At 36.9% G+C, this 18,295-nt stretch overlaps 1 pseudogene; it reads left to right on the forward strand.

Annotated features, from left to right (window-relative positions):
- The first annotated feature begins 13,419 nt into the window (after positions 1-13,419).
- The window catches only part of LOC109263237 (proto-oncogene serine/threonine-protein kinase mos-like), a 43,737-nt pseudogene continuing 38,861 nt past the window's right edge, over positions 13,420-18,295 (forward strand).

Here is an 18,295-nt window from a genome sequence, read left to right on the forward strand (position 1 = left end):
AAGAACTTGGGAGGTTATATTGTGACGGCCCAGCTGGCTAGGCAAAACAGAGCATGGCAAACAACAAAAATGCATTTCATCTCTTCTAGCTCAAGTGGTTTCAGCTCTAGGATGATACGAAAGGGACTCAATAAAAGGATATTAAAAGACTGAAAATGTCATGGTGACATTATCTTTTGGAAATACCAGACCATCAGTTAAAGTGCTGTTTCCCAATAGTACAGTTTGCGAGATTTGTAGCTGGAATCTGTGGCTTGCCTATTGCAGTTTGCAGAAGATGCCTCACTGACTATTTTATGGCGAAAACTCACCCTGCCCCCAACACAGCGGGAATTGTATCTAATTGTGCATTCTATACACATCCTAGCAAAATTTTTAGTGTTGGTAAATGGCAATAAATTGGGGACATGTGACAACTAATTGCATTTGGTTATAGAAAGAAGTTTTAGAGTGAAAACACATGTGCCTAAAACTCCATGTTTCCTGTGAAGAGTACCATTGATTTTTATAGGACTACAGAGCATACTTGAAGTAGCAAAGATTTTTCTTTCTTTCTTGGAGCTTTACAAGGACCTTATCAATTGTGTAGATCCCCTAGCTACATACAGAATATAGAAATATAGGTATATTTTTGCTAAATAGTCTAGATGCCTTCCAGCAAATTCAGCTTTAGGGCTTATCACATTTCCCTTGGATGTCTTTTAAAAGTTAGACATGATTTCCCATAAGAACAAATCCTTTAACAATCTTATCTGCCAACTCTTAGTGAGACAGTGGATATCCCACTGGCATGGTAGATTATGGGTACTCCAAATATTTTGATGGTATATTGTTAGCTTCATTTCAGGAATTCACATTTTCCTTGTGTCTTCCTAGCTTTTACCTAATATTATCATTGGTTCCTTCAACTTAACTCGTTTTCTCCAATACCACAAATATTTTTTAATTATCATAATCAACTCTATTGTTCTTATTTTCATGTCACTTTTTATTCAATAAAGAGGTGATGATAGATAAGCAGAATGGAGGAATGTATATCAAGAACCAACATATCAAGAAATAGGAGCTTACAATCTATAGAGGAACTTGCGGTCTCTATAAATTTTTAACTTCCAATTCATACTGAAATTTTGTGTCATGTCACAGTCTATAAAACTTAATTCATATAAACTATCCCTTTTAAGCATTCAACAACTTCTTGCACGGTAGGTAGGTTAGACATTTTTATGCATCTAAGTCTCAGAGAAATGAAATGACTCACCCAGTCCTTGCCCATGTCCTTGCTAGAGCACGCTGGCTCAAATCTTGTGTTCTTTTCACTATACTACATTATGCATGGCTGTTATGGTTAATTTTACATCAAGTTGACTGGGTCAAAGGATGCCCGGATATGTAGTTAAATATCTAGTGTGTCTATGAGAGTGTTTCTAGAAGGGATGATCATTTGAATTGGTGGGTTGAGTAAAGCAGATGGCCCTCCCCAATATAGGTGGGCATCATTCAATCCATTGAGGGCCTCAACAGAGCAAAAAGGCAGAGGATGGTTAAAATAACTCTAACCTGACTGGGCTGAGACATTGATCTCCTCTTTCTGTCACCATTCCTGAATATGAGGCTTCAGACTCAGACTGACATCTGCAGCATTGGCTTTCCTGGATCTCTAGCTTGCAGATTGAAGATCATAGGATTTCTCAGCTTCCATAACTGTGTGAGCCAACGGTTTTCAATGAATCTCTTTCTAGATATGTATTTTCTATTGGTTCTATTTCTCTAGAGAACCCTAATACACTAGCAAAGCTTTTTCTTTTTTTAACAGAACTTTGTATTTCTCTTTTGGTATGGTCCATGTCTAATAAAGCAGATATTCATATCACCTATAGCTGGTAGGTGCTATTATTTTTTAAGTTTATTTATTTATTTTGAAAGAGAAAGATCATGAGAGAGTACATGCAAGTGGGGGAAGGGCAGAGTGAGGGGGAGAGAGAGAGAATCTCAAGCAGACTCTGCACTGGCAGCACAAAGCTGGATGCAGGACACAGTATCACAGACTGTGAGATCACGATCTGAGCTGAAATCAAGAGTTGGACATTTAACCGAATGAGCCACCTAGGCACCCCTGTAGGTACTATTCTATCAAAAATCTAGAGACTCTTAACTACATGTGATGGCTCACTGTTTTTCTCTCATTATTTCAACATTCTCTCTGTAGTGAAAAAAGAGATATGAGTGGAGCAAGAAAAAAAAAATTCATAACAAACCTACTTAGGCACATAGGATGATGAATGATACTATTTTCTCTCAGTGTAGTACAGCAGAATACTATAAAACCAAACAAATGTTGAGAACCATCAGATTATATGGTAATTCCATCCTTACAATTCTCAAGTTTTAGAATGAAAATTATATACAATTAATTCATTCTCTACTTGCTCAATGTAGAGAAAATTGAGGTTGTCTTAACTATATCCATTCTTACCTTTCCCATTTTGTGGCTAAGGTGAGTTCAAATGTAATTGATCTCTTCACCCCCTCCCCACCCCCACAAAGATAGACTCTGATAACCTATCCAATCAGAAAATGCATGCCTTTGGTCAGTGTGATTGATAAAGGATGGCCCAATTAACTGAAAGGTCAGGACTCTTATTTCTTAGTTTGTGGAGAAAATATTCTTAATTCTGCAGTTTTCTTGCCCCTCACCCTACAAGCCACCATTGGTATGAATGAGGAAGCATGAGAGACATTGGTGTAAGAAACCATATTGAAACCATGGAGGAAGCCAGCCTAAAGATGACATCAGCATGGAGCTGGGAACATCTGAGCAAACTGCATAAAACGGGCCCAGAGTCCTGGCTGGACTATGCCTGAAGCTCACCCTACCTCTGGACTTTTCTGTTTCTACATCAATCAAATTCTCTAATTATTTAAGCTTCTATCACAGATCTTCCTGACTTATGATGGGGTTACATCCAGAAAAACCCATTGTAAGTTGAAAATGCATTTAATATACCCATCCTGCCAAACATCATAGCTTATATTAACCTCCCTTAAATGTGCTCAGAATACTTACATTAGTCTATAGTTGGGCATGGTCATCTAACACAAAGACTATTGTATAATGTGTTAAATATCTCATTTAATTTATTGAATACTGTACTGAAAGTGAAAAACAATGGTTGTATGAGTACAGAAGGGTTGTAAGTGTGTCTTTTCTTTACCCTTTGATCATGTAGCTGACTGGGAGCTGCGGCTCACTGACTGTCCAGCATGGTGACAGGATCCTACCATATATCACTGTCCCAGGAAAAGATCAAAATTCAAAACTGAAGGACAGTTTCTACTGAGTGCATATCACTGTCACACCATCATAAAATTAAAAAAAATCATAACTGGAACCATCATAAGTCAGGGACCATTTTTATTGGGTTTGTTATCTACAATTAATAGTATCATCACAGAAATAATTCATTCAGAATATCAAGTTATGAATTAAGAATGACAGAATTGTGAAGAATGACAGATTAAATATTCCTGTACATTCATTTAAAAAACCCAGACAATGTGGATGTAGAAATTATTTATGGACATTCAAAAGTGAAAATTTCAAAAGGATTCTAATTAGGTTTTCCTTAAAAACCAAAAAGATCATGTCTAAGATAATAAGGTTCTACCCAGTAGGTGACTTTATTGCTTAGCATTAGTACATCAATCCCACTGAAAAATGAATGCTTTAGGTCCATCTCAGTAGCCTAATCACTGTACAAATTGGTGTACTTATGAAGTGATTGATTTTCTGCCACCTTTAGGATAATACTCTCTAATAGCTATTCACAAACTAATGCCCTTGCACACAATGTTTATCTTTCTTATGAAAAGAGTCACTCATTAGGTTAAATAAGACTTATGATTTTCCTAAAACCTATGATTTTATAAAAATTGTTATAATGGACAGACCCTTGATTAAAAATTCAAGAAAGGTGTGGGGTGCCTGCGTGGCTCAGTCAGTTAAGTGTCTAACTTCAGCTCAGGTCACAATCTCTCAGTTTGTGGGTTCAAGCCCTGCATCAGACTCTGTGCTGACAGCTCAGAGCCCGGAGCCTGCTTCGGATTCTGTGTCTCCTCTCTCTCTGCCCCTCCCCCGCTTATGCTCTGTCTCTCTCTCTCTCTCTCTCTCTCTCTCTCTCTCTCACAAAAATGAAAAAATTAAAAAAAAATAATTCATAACATCACACCCTGTCTCCTCTTATCAGTCTGTAGGTGGACTTGCTCTGAGTACTACTCCTGCCTCCGTATCTTGAAGCATTAAAGACATGAGAGTAGAGACATCCTCTGACAAAAAGTTGTTTGGCTATAACTATTCTTGATATTGTCTATCTGAAAAATACATCTTACACTGCAAACCTAGGCAAGAATTTCTGTATGCAGTTAATCACAAACATTTTAACTGTGGTCTAAACTAATGCATTAAGTTTGGGGTACTTGAATTACATACATTCAAAAATAATATCCCCAAATAAAGTTAAGTTTTATCTGTTTACAGGAAGTTAGTATTTCTGTCTGGTGATATTTATGTTGGTTCTCATTATTGTATAAATTTGAAACTAACTTCGGATAAGTCTGAGACTTTGGGAGCCTCAATTTCTTCTTCTGTAAAATGAAATGTTTAGAATGATAATCACTAAGATTGTTTCCAGTTTAAAATAATACAAATAATAATAATAATAGCATCAATAACAGAGTCCCCATCTCAATAATTCTACTAAATAAAGTGGCAGAACATATAAAGACTGATCTTCAGTCTTGCTATAACCACACCCAGCAAGTCTGCAATTACTAATAGGTTAAGATAGATTGATCATCTGAGACTGTACATCTTCTGGGTACTTAACTCAGAACCCCAGGGTCTTCCATCCTTCCTCAGAGAGAGGAACAGCAAAGGGACACCATTTCTCCTAATTACTCCTGGAACAGAAGGGAATATTCAGGACAATCCAATAAGTAAGTTAAACAAGCAGGTTACATTCCTAATAGATCACTTTTGCTAAGGCTGTATCTCTTTGCTTGGTGATGGAAGCTGTATCCAAATGGTGGGGATAAGGAAGAAAGCATTCCAGAAGGAAAAATGAAACACATTTGTTGATTCTATTTATAGCCTCTAGCATTGCCACCAAATTGAAACCATCCAGAGACTGTTTTTTTTTCTGTTTTTTTTTTTTTTTTTGACTGAGGAATTATTTAGATTTCAGAGCAATTAAGTAGAAGCTTGACTTTGAAGCAGTAACAAAATCAAAACCAACACCAACTTTTAAATGAGTTGTTGAATTTCCTTTAACTACAAAGCTGCAGTGCTCCATTGTGGGGAGGGCATTGTGGGGTAGGATGGAAACAAAGGGTTGATTGTTTTAATTGGATTTGGTTTTCACAGGGAGTCCTGGTTTGTTATACAATATTTATAAGTTTGTGGATATTGTTTGCTTAATAATAGATAATTATTCCATTATCTTTCTAAATAATAAGAAAAGTCATCTTGTATCCTTACAGAAAAAAATTCAAGGGGTGCCTGGGTGGCTCAGTCAATTAAGTATCCGACTCTTGATTTCGGCTCAGGTCATCATCTCACAGTTCATGAGTTTGAGCTCTGTATCAGGCCCTGCACTGACAGTGCGGAGCCTGCTTGGGATATTCCTCTCTCTGTCTCTCTCTGTCTGTCTCTCTCTCTCTCATTTCTCTGCCCCTCCCCTGTTTGTGCTCTTTTTCTCTCTCTCAAAATAAGTAAATAAATTTTAAAAATATCAATGACTTTAAAAAAAGGAGAAAATTCAAGCATAGAATACATTTTATATTTTTGTAAATCTTTGAATATAGCTAGCTTTTTAAAAGTGGGATGGTATTATTCATTTATTCAACAAGTATTCATTGAGCACCAATTCTGTGTACAAGCATGGTGGTAGGCATTGCAAATACAGGTGAATAATCCAGACCACATCCCTGTTCTTGTGGAATTTACAGTCTTATAGAAAAGACAGATCATTAAACAAGCAAGTCTACTCCAGAGTGGCAGGTACTATACTAGGTAATGAACATAGTGCTGCAAGAACACAAAGAAGGCACCTCTAACTCAATGTCAAGTCAGGGAGGTTTCCCTGAAAAGGTGGTATCTAACCCAAGGGGTCTGATTATTTGAGATTTGAGTTCAAATAATTTGTTCACAGTAGCAGACAACTCACTGTAAACATAGCAAAGACAGTGAGTTCCTACTATGTGCCAGGCACTGTTCTTTGTTTTTTACATGCCTTATTTCATTTAATTCTCACAAGAGGTCTTCAAGATAAATACTATTATACTTAACATAAGGCTGAAGCTCAAAGAGATTAAATGACTTTTCCAATGTTATATGACTAATAAGTAGCAAAACCAGGAATCTAATATTGGTCTGTTTGACTTTAAGGCCTGGGATATTTCCAATCTAGCCTTATAAAAGAAAACTTTTAGCTAAAATATGGGGTAAAAATTTTGAAATAGACTGACTCTTTAAAATAGCACAAAAGGGGCGCCTGGGTGGTGCAGTCGGTTAAGCGTCCGACTTCAGCCAGGTCAGGATCTCACGGTCCGTGAGTTCGAGCCCCGCGTCAGGCTCTGGGCTGATGGCTCAGAGCCTGGAGCCTGTTTCCGATTCTGTGTCTCCCTCTCTCTCTGTCCCTCCCCCGTTCATGCTCTGTCTCTCTCTGTCCCAAAAATAAATAAACGTTGAAAAAAAAAAAAAATAAATAAATAAATAAATAAATAAATAAAATAGCACAAAAAATAAAATAGTACAATAATTATCACTGGAAAACATTACCCCGACTGACCATTAAAGATGGTGGGCTGAGCACACACAATTGTGTCCTCTCTCTCCGGAAACTTTATTAAAATGTCAGTAAAGGAAAAAAGTCTCTAGAAAGCTACGGTGATAAAAAGAATGGTAGAGTCACCATCATTCATGAACCAGGGATGTCAATGGGTTTGTGGAGAACAAAAGGAGAAGGAGTCATGGTTGCTCATGAAACAGGGCAGAGGAAGCTGAAACCTTACTGAATTTAGAAGAAAATGACTAGGAAGGAGCAGAGTTTCCTCCTAGGACTTGGAAAAGGCTCGAGAGTGGAGTGAAGTGAGAGTGTAAGTGAAGCTTAGGACTGGAAATAATAGGGTCAATTAAAAGTATGTACTTGAAAAATTGGGCAAATCATTCTGAAACAGAGATCATCTATAAGCAGAAATTGAGCTCCCAAGCAGAAAACTGGATGTCTTTTATTTGGAGGAGCTGAATGGTTCCAGAAGCAGAACATGATAGCATCCTCAATTGAAAGGGGGCTCTCTGTCTGATTCACCTAAAGCAATGCCTAGCTGTCAACAAGCCAAATCAGTTTTTAGTGACTCATTCTTAAATATGAGGAGTCAACTAAAAATATGAGGAGTGAAAAATCCCCCAAGGTGAACAGCAGGGAAAACAAACAAACAAGGTAGGTAAAGACAGAAATAAAAAGATCTAGGAGAAAACAAAGCCAGTTCGTAGAACATAAAAGAAGTTAAAAAATAAAGGAAAACACTCTAATTAGCATCTTTTGAGATATATGAGAAGATATTGAACCCATAGAACAAAATCAGCACACGTAAAAAAGGAACAATCAGGAACAAGAAAGAGTTCTTGAGAATTAAAAATGAGATTGGCAAAATATTAAATTCAGTAGACAGCCTGAGAGATAATGTCTAGAAAATCTCCCATAATGCAGAACAAAACAGAGACAGACTGAGAAAGAAATGCTAAAAGATCAAATATCAATCTAGGAGGTCCAAAGAGGAAGAAATAATCAAGGAATAAACAGACAAAAATTTTCCAGAGTCAAGGACAACATGAGTGTCCAGATTTAAAGATCCCACTGATTTTTCAGTTCTCAAATGGGCAGACACCCGCACCAAGGAATTAGGAAATTCGAAATTTATGAAATTAGAAATTTCATAAATTCTAGAATGAAGAGATGATCTAAATATCTCTAGAGAGAAAAACACACATCACTTTCCAAGAAGTGAAAATCCAAATAGCAGTGAACTTCTCACTAGCATTGCTAGAAGCTCAAGCTTTTGAGAAAAAAAAAAATGTTTTTATCTTAAAACTCTATACTCAGTCACTCATGAATTCTTTTTTTTTTTTTTTAACACAGTCATGCAAGGACTCAAAACTTAACCTCCCACGTACTCGTTCTTAGGAAGTTATTGGAAGATGTGTCCAACTAAACAAGGACATAAACTTAGAAAAAGAAAAAGCCAGAATAGAGGAAAAAGCAAATCCAAAATATGAAGTCCCAAGAACACAACTGTGTATCAGGCCAACAGCATATCCAGTCCAACTTAGAGCAGAAGGAAAGGAAGCTCTGGCAACAAAAAGTAGGGACTCAAGACAATCTGTTATAATGTCTCACTTGAAATCTGAACACATGAAAATGGAAAAATATGCAGGAGAGGAAAACAACAGAGACCCAAGGAAAAAAAAGTTGTAAAAGAAAGTAAATGTAATTGGTGTATACTTCTTAGCCTTCCAGTAAATAATGTATATATTATCAACTTAATTTAAAAACCATGATATGATTGTTTTGTGAGGATAGTAGTAAGAGAGGCATCTGTGTGTAGGAACCATACCCTCATCTGACACAATAAAGAAGTTAGTACATGATGTCTAGAATGGATAGATCAAGGAGCAGCCTGAGAGCATATTAACTGGAGGTCTGGGAAAAACTACCAGGAGAAGCTAATAAAAGAGTAACAATAGTTGCCTCTGGGAAGCTGAGATGGGAAGTAAGGAAGACATGGGACCTAAGATTATTATTTTGTTATTACAAGGATATTGAGGCTATTTGAATTTTTAGCTATGTGTATGTTATTAACACAAATTGAAAAGTTTATCAAAGAAAAAATATTATATGTCAAATCCTCTGTTAAGAAGTCAGCATAGGTCTCTGTTTAAATTTATTAGATGTCCCTGGTCATAACACTCAGAGTAAGGATCAATGACAAGTACACATATTCAGTAAACAATTTCAGTTCCTTGCTCACCATTCCATTCTTGCGGTTTCATGTATCTCTTCTGTGTACTTTCTCACTCAGATATTGATCAGTAGGAATTATGTGTTACATAGTTATATATAGCACATAATTAAAAACAAAATATACTTAATTGTATGAGAATTTGTTGAGGACTATTCACCAGACTGGTCATTCAGTGAACTTGTTCAAACTGAAAATTACGTAAGTGGATATTTTAAGGAATAAATCTCAAAAACATGGAAAATCCTTTGCCCCATTTACTTCGTGTCAATTTTCTGAGATTTGTTGGCATTTTTTTTTTTGTGACATTTTCCCCTCAGACTGCTTTTTGTTAAATAAATATATAAATAAACAAATAAATAAATATACAAACAAACAAACCACAGAATAATTTTCCTAGATAGGAAAACAAGTCACAGATGTATTCCTATTACCTACCTTTGAGGTCAACATTGCATTCTGGTTTTGATGAAAATAGAATAAAGTACACAACCATTATTTGATATGAATTAAAATTCCTATCATTGCCGTCTGTATTTGTTCTACTAACATCATTCACCTTACCTTTGAAATATAAAGAATGCCTGTGGCAACCAGCCTCTGCCTGTTGGTTCTGTTCTTTCCTTGAAGAGTATTTTCATTAATGATTAAAATGGTATTTTGCTCTTACTAGACATGTGTACATTTCTCTCCATCTTGCTAGAGCTGGGAGCTGGATGCTCAGATATGATGCAGTTTGGTGGCTGAGTGCTCTGGGACCTAACTTGGGTTTGAATTGTGGCTTGGATACTTACCAGGTGTGTGGCTTCGGACAAGTTACTTCTCTAAGTTTGTTTCCTCCCTTCAAAATGAGGTTAATTAAAGCATTAACTGAAGAGTTGTGGAAAAGATTTTTTCTTCTTATTTTTTTTTAATGTTTATTTTTGAGAGAGAGAGAGAGGCACACTGCAAACAGGGGAGGGGCAGAGACAGAGGGAGACACAGAATCTGAAGGAGGCTCCAGGCTCTGAGCTGTCAGCACAGAGCCCAATGCAGGGTTTGAACCCATGAACTGTGAGATCATGACCTGAGCTGAAGTTGGACTCTTAATCGACTGAGCCACCCATGCACTCTGAAAAGATTTTTTTAATGTTTATTTATTTTTGAGAGAGAGAGAGAGAGAGAGAGAGAGAGAGAGAGAATGAATGAGCCAGGAAGGGGCAGAGAGAGGGAGACACAGAATCCAAAGCAGGTTCTAGGCTCCATATTGTCAGCACAGAGCCCTACAAGGGGCTCAAACTCACCAACCTCAAGATCATGACCTGAGTTGAAGTTGGATGTTTAACCGACTGAGCCACCCAAGCTCCCCAAAATAATTTCATTTTTTAAATGTTTATCCATTTTTGAGAGAGAGAGGGAGAAAGAGGTAGATAGGGAGAAAGTGTAAGCAGGGGAGAGGCAGAGGATCAGAGCAGGCTCTGCAATGACAGCAGCAAGATGGACACAGGGCTCAAACTCATAAACCGTGAGATCTTACCTGAGCTGAAGTCAAAAGCTCAACTGACTGAGCCATACACATGCCCTGAGTTGTGGAAAAGATTTAAAAGGTAATTCAAATAAAGTCCTTGGTAAAGTGCATGAAACATAGTAAACGTTCAATAAATGATAGTTAATGGTGTTATAAACTTTCTGTAACATGACATGATTGAAAAACTAATGGACTAGTGATCAGAAATACCAGATCTTTCCCAGTGTCCCTTCCAACTGTGGCATTCTATAGGGTATGATTAGGTCCTTAATATCCATGACTTGCAAGACTATTGGGTGTATTTTAGTAATATCAAATAAAAAAATAGTTACTAAGGAGTTATCATGAATATTTATGTGTGAAGAAACACTAGATTAACCAGAAAGGTAACTGGGAAAATGACTTTAAGAGCAAAACTATTGCTTCTTCTTAGGGGAGCAAGCAATTGTGATATAGGATTTAAGGCAAAGAAGATAGAACAAGTCATTGAATCATTATTATTGGCATTGCATGCTTCTTAGAAACTAAGCATTTCACAAAGATGCCTTCTTTGTATTTTAGAATCGTAGATTAAGATGTTGCAAATTTAATTCAGCTTAACAATATTGATTATGCTCAATCATTTATTTTATTTATTTATTTATTTATTTATTTATTTATTTATTTATTTATTTTAAATGGGGAGGGAAAGGAAAAAAAGTTAGACAGGGAGAGAGCCAAACCATAAGAGACTCTTAAAAACTGAGAATAAACTGAGGGTTGATGGGGGGTGGAAGGGAGGGGAAAGTGGGTGGTGGGCATTGAGGAGGGCACCTGTTGGGATGAGCACTGGGTGTTGTATGGAAACAAATTTGGCAATAAATTTCATATCAACCATTTAGTTTCAAGGTAAATATGGTGCTGTTTTGAATGTTCTGTTGTAGTTTGGTTAGGATCCAAAGGCATCCTTCATTAGCTTCTTTATTAGTACATTTAAATACTCCCTTGGCTTAATTAAGCTTCAAATGACTTTATTCTCTGATTCAGCGGTGTTTGTGTTCAAGAGACTTACCAAGCTTCCTTATAAATCTTCCCACAGCAGATGTTGAGATGCATGTGGCATGGGGTGACTCAGGTTTTGGGTAATGGCCCATGCTTCTTGAATTTAGGGAAGTGATGACTTTTGTTGCTACCACACTTCTGTGGCCCTATGTATATATCTCTTTGTCTAAGCCACTTAGGAACAAGAGAATAGTTCTAGGTGGACTCAGTCAGATGATCTTCTATGGTGCCCACCCCTGAGGTATTACATTTGAGAGGTAACATTGGTAGCAACATATCATGAACTAATAACTCGTTAGGATTCACTCAACGCCTTCCTTCCACTAGCACTGAAAATCCCCCAAAGACTACCCCACATGTGTCCTGATACTAACCATCAAACTGATGTTAATGAATGAGATTTAAGTAGCTAATTCCAATTTCTCTCTCTAAACAGGCAAAGTAGAGGGAGATCTAACTCCCTAGAATAGCACTAGAATAGAACTTTCTGTGATGGTGGAAATGTTCTATATCTATGGTAGCCACTTGCCATATGTGGATATTGAGCATTTGAAATGTAGATAGATAATTGAGAAATTGAATTTTAAAATTTATTTCAGTTTAATTAATTTAAAACCCCAAAAAGTCACTGGTTACATTCATGCTTACACAATAAATGTTATAAAAATATATTTGGTCCCAAAGGAGAGGGATTTAGACTTACTAATGGGAAAATAAGTTAAAAAAAAAAAAAAAAAAAAAAGAATTCTGCCTCATCTAAGGGACTCTGAGCTGATTTTGTAGGTGGCAGGAAGGAAAGAGCCTCTAGTTTTTCATTTTTTGTTGGTTTACCTAATGGATTTGAGAAAATTCAACAAGTATTCTTTGTGAAGGACTGGAGAAACCTATAGGGAGTTATATACCATATATCTACACCCATATTTATCTATTCTCATGTGTTTAGAAGTCATTTCCATTTTATTCTGAGTACAATCTTCACAATAAAAATTAAAACAAAGGTTGACATACCTAAGATTTCTTTAATTTTATTTGTTTGGGAGAAAGAATTATTTTAGAGGTTGAGGAAAATATGTTTCTGGCCATATTCCCTCTCCCATTAAAACATATTTATTTTACTATGTATTATTTCACCCATTTCATCATTACTATAATTTTCTCATTTTGAATCATAAGACATTTCATGTGATATGAGAGGACAATTCCCTTTGTGGAGAAAGGTCTCTTGCTCATTGTTGTATCCCCAGTGCCTAGAACAATATCTGACAAATGATAGGTATCCCATAATATTTGTTGAATAAATGAGCAAATTAAAGACAGTGTCTTCTTTTAAAGTAGTGCTAGTTTCTGGCATCTCCTTGTTACTTTGATGTTGCTGTTTGCTGTTTGGGCAAGGAATATGCAAACAAATAGACAAACATGAGCTTGGCTGGACAACTGAAAACTGATTAGTTCTCCGAGACTCAATTCAGCCCACGCTATTTCTCAGGCATCTGAAATCTGGTTGTAGTTTGCTCAGAAATGTGTGTACTCATTGTGTGCAGAGGGATTTTTATATCAACTGGCATCTTCTCTTTTTGTTTAATGACTAGAAACCAAACCATGTTAAAGACTGGAAGAAATTAGCAACTGTTTAACATCTGAAGACAAAAGAGTTTCTATTTGGGGGAAATGAAAGAATTAGTCCTGGGGTCGCTCTTTCTCCTTTACCGTCCCTGTTCATTGCTAGAGGTGTCATGGTTAGTTAACAAGAGGAATTTATCAAGGTAGATCTGATACATTACATGATCTCCACCATGTATAACTCAGCACCATGGGAGTATGATTCACGAGTTTTTCATTTAGCTTTGGAGAATGTTCCATTTGTCATTTGCAGTATTTTCATGGGTTTCCTCCAGAAGTTTATTCTGCAGATGGGCAATAAGACGTGTGACAGACTTGAAGAGAATGCTGCCAGCAAGAATTACCCAAACTATATCCTCTGGGGACTGACCATAAGCTCATGTCTGCAAGGAATAGAATTCTGGAGTGACTGGCCCACTAAGAGTCCCATAAACCACGCGAGAAGATGGGGGAAAGTGACAGTTGGTGGGAAAATACTTCCATTCTGCTGAGATTAAGTCTGACCTGATAGATCCTTTCAGTCTGCATGTGAATAAAAGCTGGTTCTGTTTTGCTGCAGGCCTTAAAAAGGTAAGGGACAAGAGAGTTAAAAGTAATCGTAAAAAGCCAGTTCCCAAGCACAGTAATTATGCAGTTCTAAGAATTATGACTCAATTATCATTCCCCTTGCTATACAAAGACAAAACCTTCAAGATTCGACTAATTTGGATGCCTGTAGGAAATTATGGTTTCTGAGTTACTATAGAAAGCAGCAGCTGAAATTTTGCTTGCTAAAAAACTGGTGTGAGGTAGGGTTGCTCCCAGTGGTGTTCTCTCAGTTAAAATGTGTCTGCATTTTCTGTTACTCATGTCTGATGTTTGGTTAACAAGTTGACTCTAACCAACAATGGGCCCAGCCTTATTACAATGGGTCTATCCTTAAGGTACTTTTTTTCCTGCAGCATAACCCAGAATCTTCATTTTTAAGTTTTATTATTTTTGTTTTATAAAAATAATAACTGCAGAATAACACAAATTTATTAAGGCATACAATTCCTAAGTGCAGTGTTCAGTACACTTTACACATGTACTGCATTTCAATATCCTAGAAATTTCCCTCATGCGCCTCCTAGTCATTACCTCTGCAAAGATATCCACTACCACTATTCTGACTTCCTTCATAAAAGATTCCTTTTGCTTATTCCTGAATCTGCATTTTAATAAGAACCCCAAGGGATTCTTATGTACCTCAGAGTTTGAGAAACACCGACTTGAGGTTTTGAACATAAAGTGAAATAGAAATCTCTGATCCAGGTCCTTTAAATAAAACAAAGCACAAAATCCATGTGTTTAGATTGATCTATAGTGTGGTGATCACAAATCAATATCTTCAATTTCATCACGAAAGCTCCGCAAGGAAGTAAAATACAGCTTTGTGCCTTTACTAATATTGATGCCAAATATCAGAGAGGTTCACCTGAAGCCAGGCACCTGCAAATTCCTATTATCATAAACAGACCATGATGCTCCCTGGTCTCGGAGTACACTTCATTTGCATAGGCAGGAAATTCAGATTCAGGTCATGTTTTTCCCCTGTCAGCTGTGGTTTATTTTCCTTACCCATTCTAAATCTGTCATTTTCTGTCTCAGGTGTAAACTTTATGGTTTACTGTACTGTAATTTTAATATTGAATGCAATCTTACCAAGTTGTAGGAGGTGGCATACCTTTCAGTGAATCCAAATAAAGCTATAAATATTAAGATAGGAACCCTCCACATCCACTCTTTATGGTTTACAAAATCTTATTTTGGGTTGAAAAAGAAAATAATATTTTGCTTTTCTTTGGTCATCTTTCCCTATCCCTTTAGTAATATCTTATAATACTATATGATTCTTTTGACTTTCTGGGCCAGCTTCTGATGGCCTGCTTGCCCGATAGTCTATTCATCTCTTCTCGGCTAGCAGTGACTACTCAAATGCATTTAAATCTAGAGCTTGGGAGAGCATCACTTTGAATCAATATTTTCTAAGGAAATAGGCATTTGAACAAGGCTACATTAAATTTCTTTCATCTCTCATGTGGGTTGCAATAGGTCCAGCCACTCCCCAGAACATCTGAGGTGTGATGATGTTTGATAATGTTTGTCAATGTCTACAGGTGATTATCCAAATATTTTCATTGCTTGTAGTCCCCATTACCATTCTCTACAAAGGAGGTACAACTTCCATGGATAGCAGTGGCTAGAATTAAGAAGATTCACCAAATCCTATCAAAGTTTACTCTCACTCTAACTGACTCCAACAGTCTTTATGATTCATGCAAATGCAATAAGTCAGATCATGGAATCTGTGCTGTCATATGACAAAGAGTAAAAATTTTGCACCCAAAATTTACATTTTATTCTTACCAAGTAAATCCTGTAAAGCAAAACCATGACTTATGAAGAGAGGAAATGAATAATGTTAATACCTATATTATATATTCACATGGGGTACCTGTATATCTATTTAGGTATTTCTAGTTACTTTTGAACAGCATTATTCACATCATGATGCATGAAGTGAACTTGTTTTGCTGTTAATTACACCAGCTTTTTGTTCAGTAGCACTAGGCTAAATGAAGCAAGTTAGTATCAACACTTCTTTAAAAAGGAAAAGTGACTTATATTTTCTTATGTAAAAATAGTACAGATGTATTATAAATTATAGACTGCAGAAAAGTAGAAAGAAGTGTGGGGGGGGAGGGGCAGGAAGTATTTGTTTTCACCATGCCAACAACCATTGCCGTTGTGATATATTTCCTTGTAAGCTTTTCCTGCCTGTAATTTTGGCTCTGTTGTGATCACTTAGTAGTCTATTTATTTCATTTCCTATTATCGTGATATTCCACATTACTGAAACACAATTATAAACACAATTGTTATAACACAATTATAAACACAATTGTTTATAAACACAATTTTTAACAGTTAAATGCTTTACTTTGTGAATATAATATAGTTATTTATCATTTGTCTAATGTCGAGCAATTAGCCTGTTTCAAATTTTTCACCACTTAAAGTAGGTGGAGCGGGAAGAAAAAAAAAGAGGGGCACCCAGGTGGCTCAGTCGGTTAAGCATCTGACTTCAGCTCGGGTCATGATCTCATGGTCCATGGGTTCGAACCCCACCTCAGGCTCTGTGCTGACAGCTCAGAGTCTGGAGCCTGCTTTGGATTCTGTGTCTCGCTCACTCTCTGCCTCTCCCCTGCTCATGCTCTGTCTCTCTCTGTCTCAAAAATAAATAAAACATTTTTAAAAATTTAAAAAAGAATGAATAAACATTAAAAAAACTTTTTTAAAAAAAAAAAGGAAAAAAGGGAAAGAAGGAAGGAAGGAAAGAAAAGAAAAAAAAAGGGGGGGGGGGAAAGCAGGCTGAAAGTGAATGAAGGGGAAAGGCATGCAGGAAGGCAAGGCAACACTTATCTTTATTTTTTAAGTTTATTTATTTTGAGAGAGAGCACAAAGGGGGTAGGAGAGAGAGAGAGAGAGAGAGAGAGAGAGGGAGAATTCCAAGCAGGCTCTGCACAGTCATAGCCCAGAGCCCAATGCAGGGCTTGAACTCATGAACCAAACCATGAGATCATGAACTGACCCAAAAAGCAAGAGATGGACACTCAACTGAATGAGCCACCCAGGAGCCCCAGAAGGAAGGACTTTTATAAAGGAACCTGAATCTGCACCGTTTCCCCAGTCCAAAAGATAGTCCTTTACACTAGGTAGTTCTTCACCTTCTTTTGATTCATGACTAGAGACTTAACTTATGCATACAACAGGTTCCAAATCTCAAAACCCTAAGCTTACGGAAACAGAAATAGGTTTAAAATTAGCTCTCTTGTCCTTTTGCCAGGCCATATGAGCTTTAGCACACAGCATCTCATTTGACTCTCCAGTTAATTTTTGTGAAATAAATATTATTACCCCAAGTTTACAAATGAAAAAACAAACTCAGAGGCATTGAGTGTCTTCTCCCATGTCAGCTAGTAAGTTGTAAGGCCAGTGTTCATGTCCAGGTTTTGTGACTCCAATTTTACTTTGGTTCAAGTTTTCTATGGCTTCTTGATTTCTATTCACTTATTTGATTTCTCATGCCGGCAGTGCCCTGGCACTCTTGGATTTTGCCTGGACTTTGCTTCTTTGGTCTGGGCTTCTTGCCTAGTTCCTTCAACTCACTACTGCCCACGTCTCAATCTGTCAATCTGCCAACTTTGTTTAACTGAATTGTGTTCATTTAAGAAAACTTCCTTTGGTGTATTTTAGACAATGAGGAGACTTTATTAGAATATGTAGTAGATATATTTCTCCTTAAATGTAACCACTGCTTCCTTGTTCACTTAAAGGTCTGATATATTCCTCTGCCAATAGTCTCTTGTGTGCCTATATCACCATGCTTGGTACAGGAAAGCAGGTGTTCTTCCTGTAAATTCCCCATATTGATCCAGTTGCTATCCCATTGTGGAAAACACTACTAATTGTTTGTCGACCTCATGTCATGTTCCTGGAAACATAGAGTCCCTTTCCCATATGACTGAGTTCTGGCCATTAGAATGTGAGTGAAAGTCCTATGTGCCATTTCCAGGCCTGGAAAAGTCTTGCATGTGTATTCAATTCTTCACACTCATTTTCCCCCCACTGGCTTGAAGCAGACCTTTGAAGCCACATGTTGAAGATGGTAGAGCTACAGAAAAAAAGAACCTGGGTTCCTGAATCATCGCCTGAAAGAGAGCCAGCTACCAGCAAGGAAAACCCCTTTAGGACTTTACAAGAACAAGAACTTTTTTCTTGCTTGTCCCATCATACAGTTTGGGGTTTATATGGTTCACCAGTTAGCCTACTCTAACAAGTACAGCCATGAACATCTTTGTAATTGCTAATTAAGGAGAACCTCTTTAGTGTTGTGGTTTGACTAGATAGCAGAATTAAAGACATTCATTTTTTTTCTTTTTTTTTTTTAATTATATTAATTCAAATTCAAGTTCGTTAACATACAGTGTAGTATTGATTTCAGGAGTAGAATTTATAATTCACCAC

The sequence above is a fragment of the Panthera pardus genome, unplaced genomic scaffold (genome assembly GCF_024362965.1).
Source record: "Panthera pardus isolate Hobbes unplaced genomic scaffold, ASM2436296v1 HiC_scaffold_17, whole genome shotgun sequence".
NCBI classification, from domain to species: domain Eukaryota; kingdom Metazoa; phylum Chordata; class Mammalia; order Carnivora; family Felidae; genus Panthera; species Panthera pardus.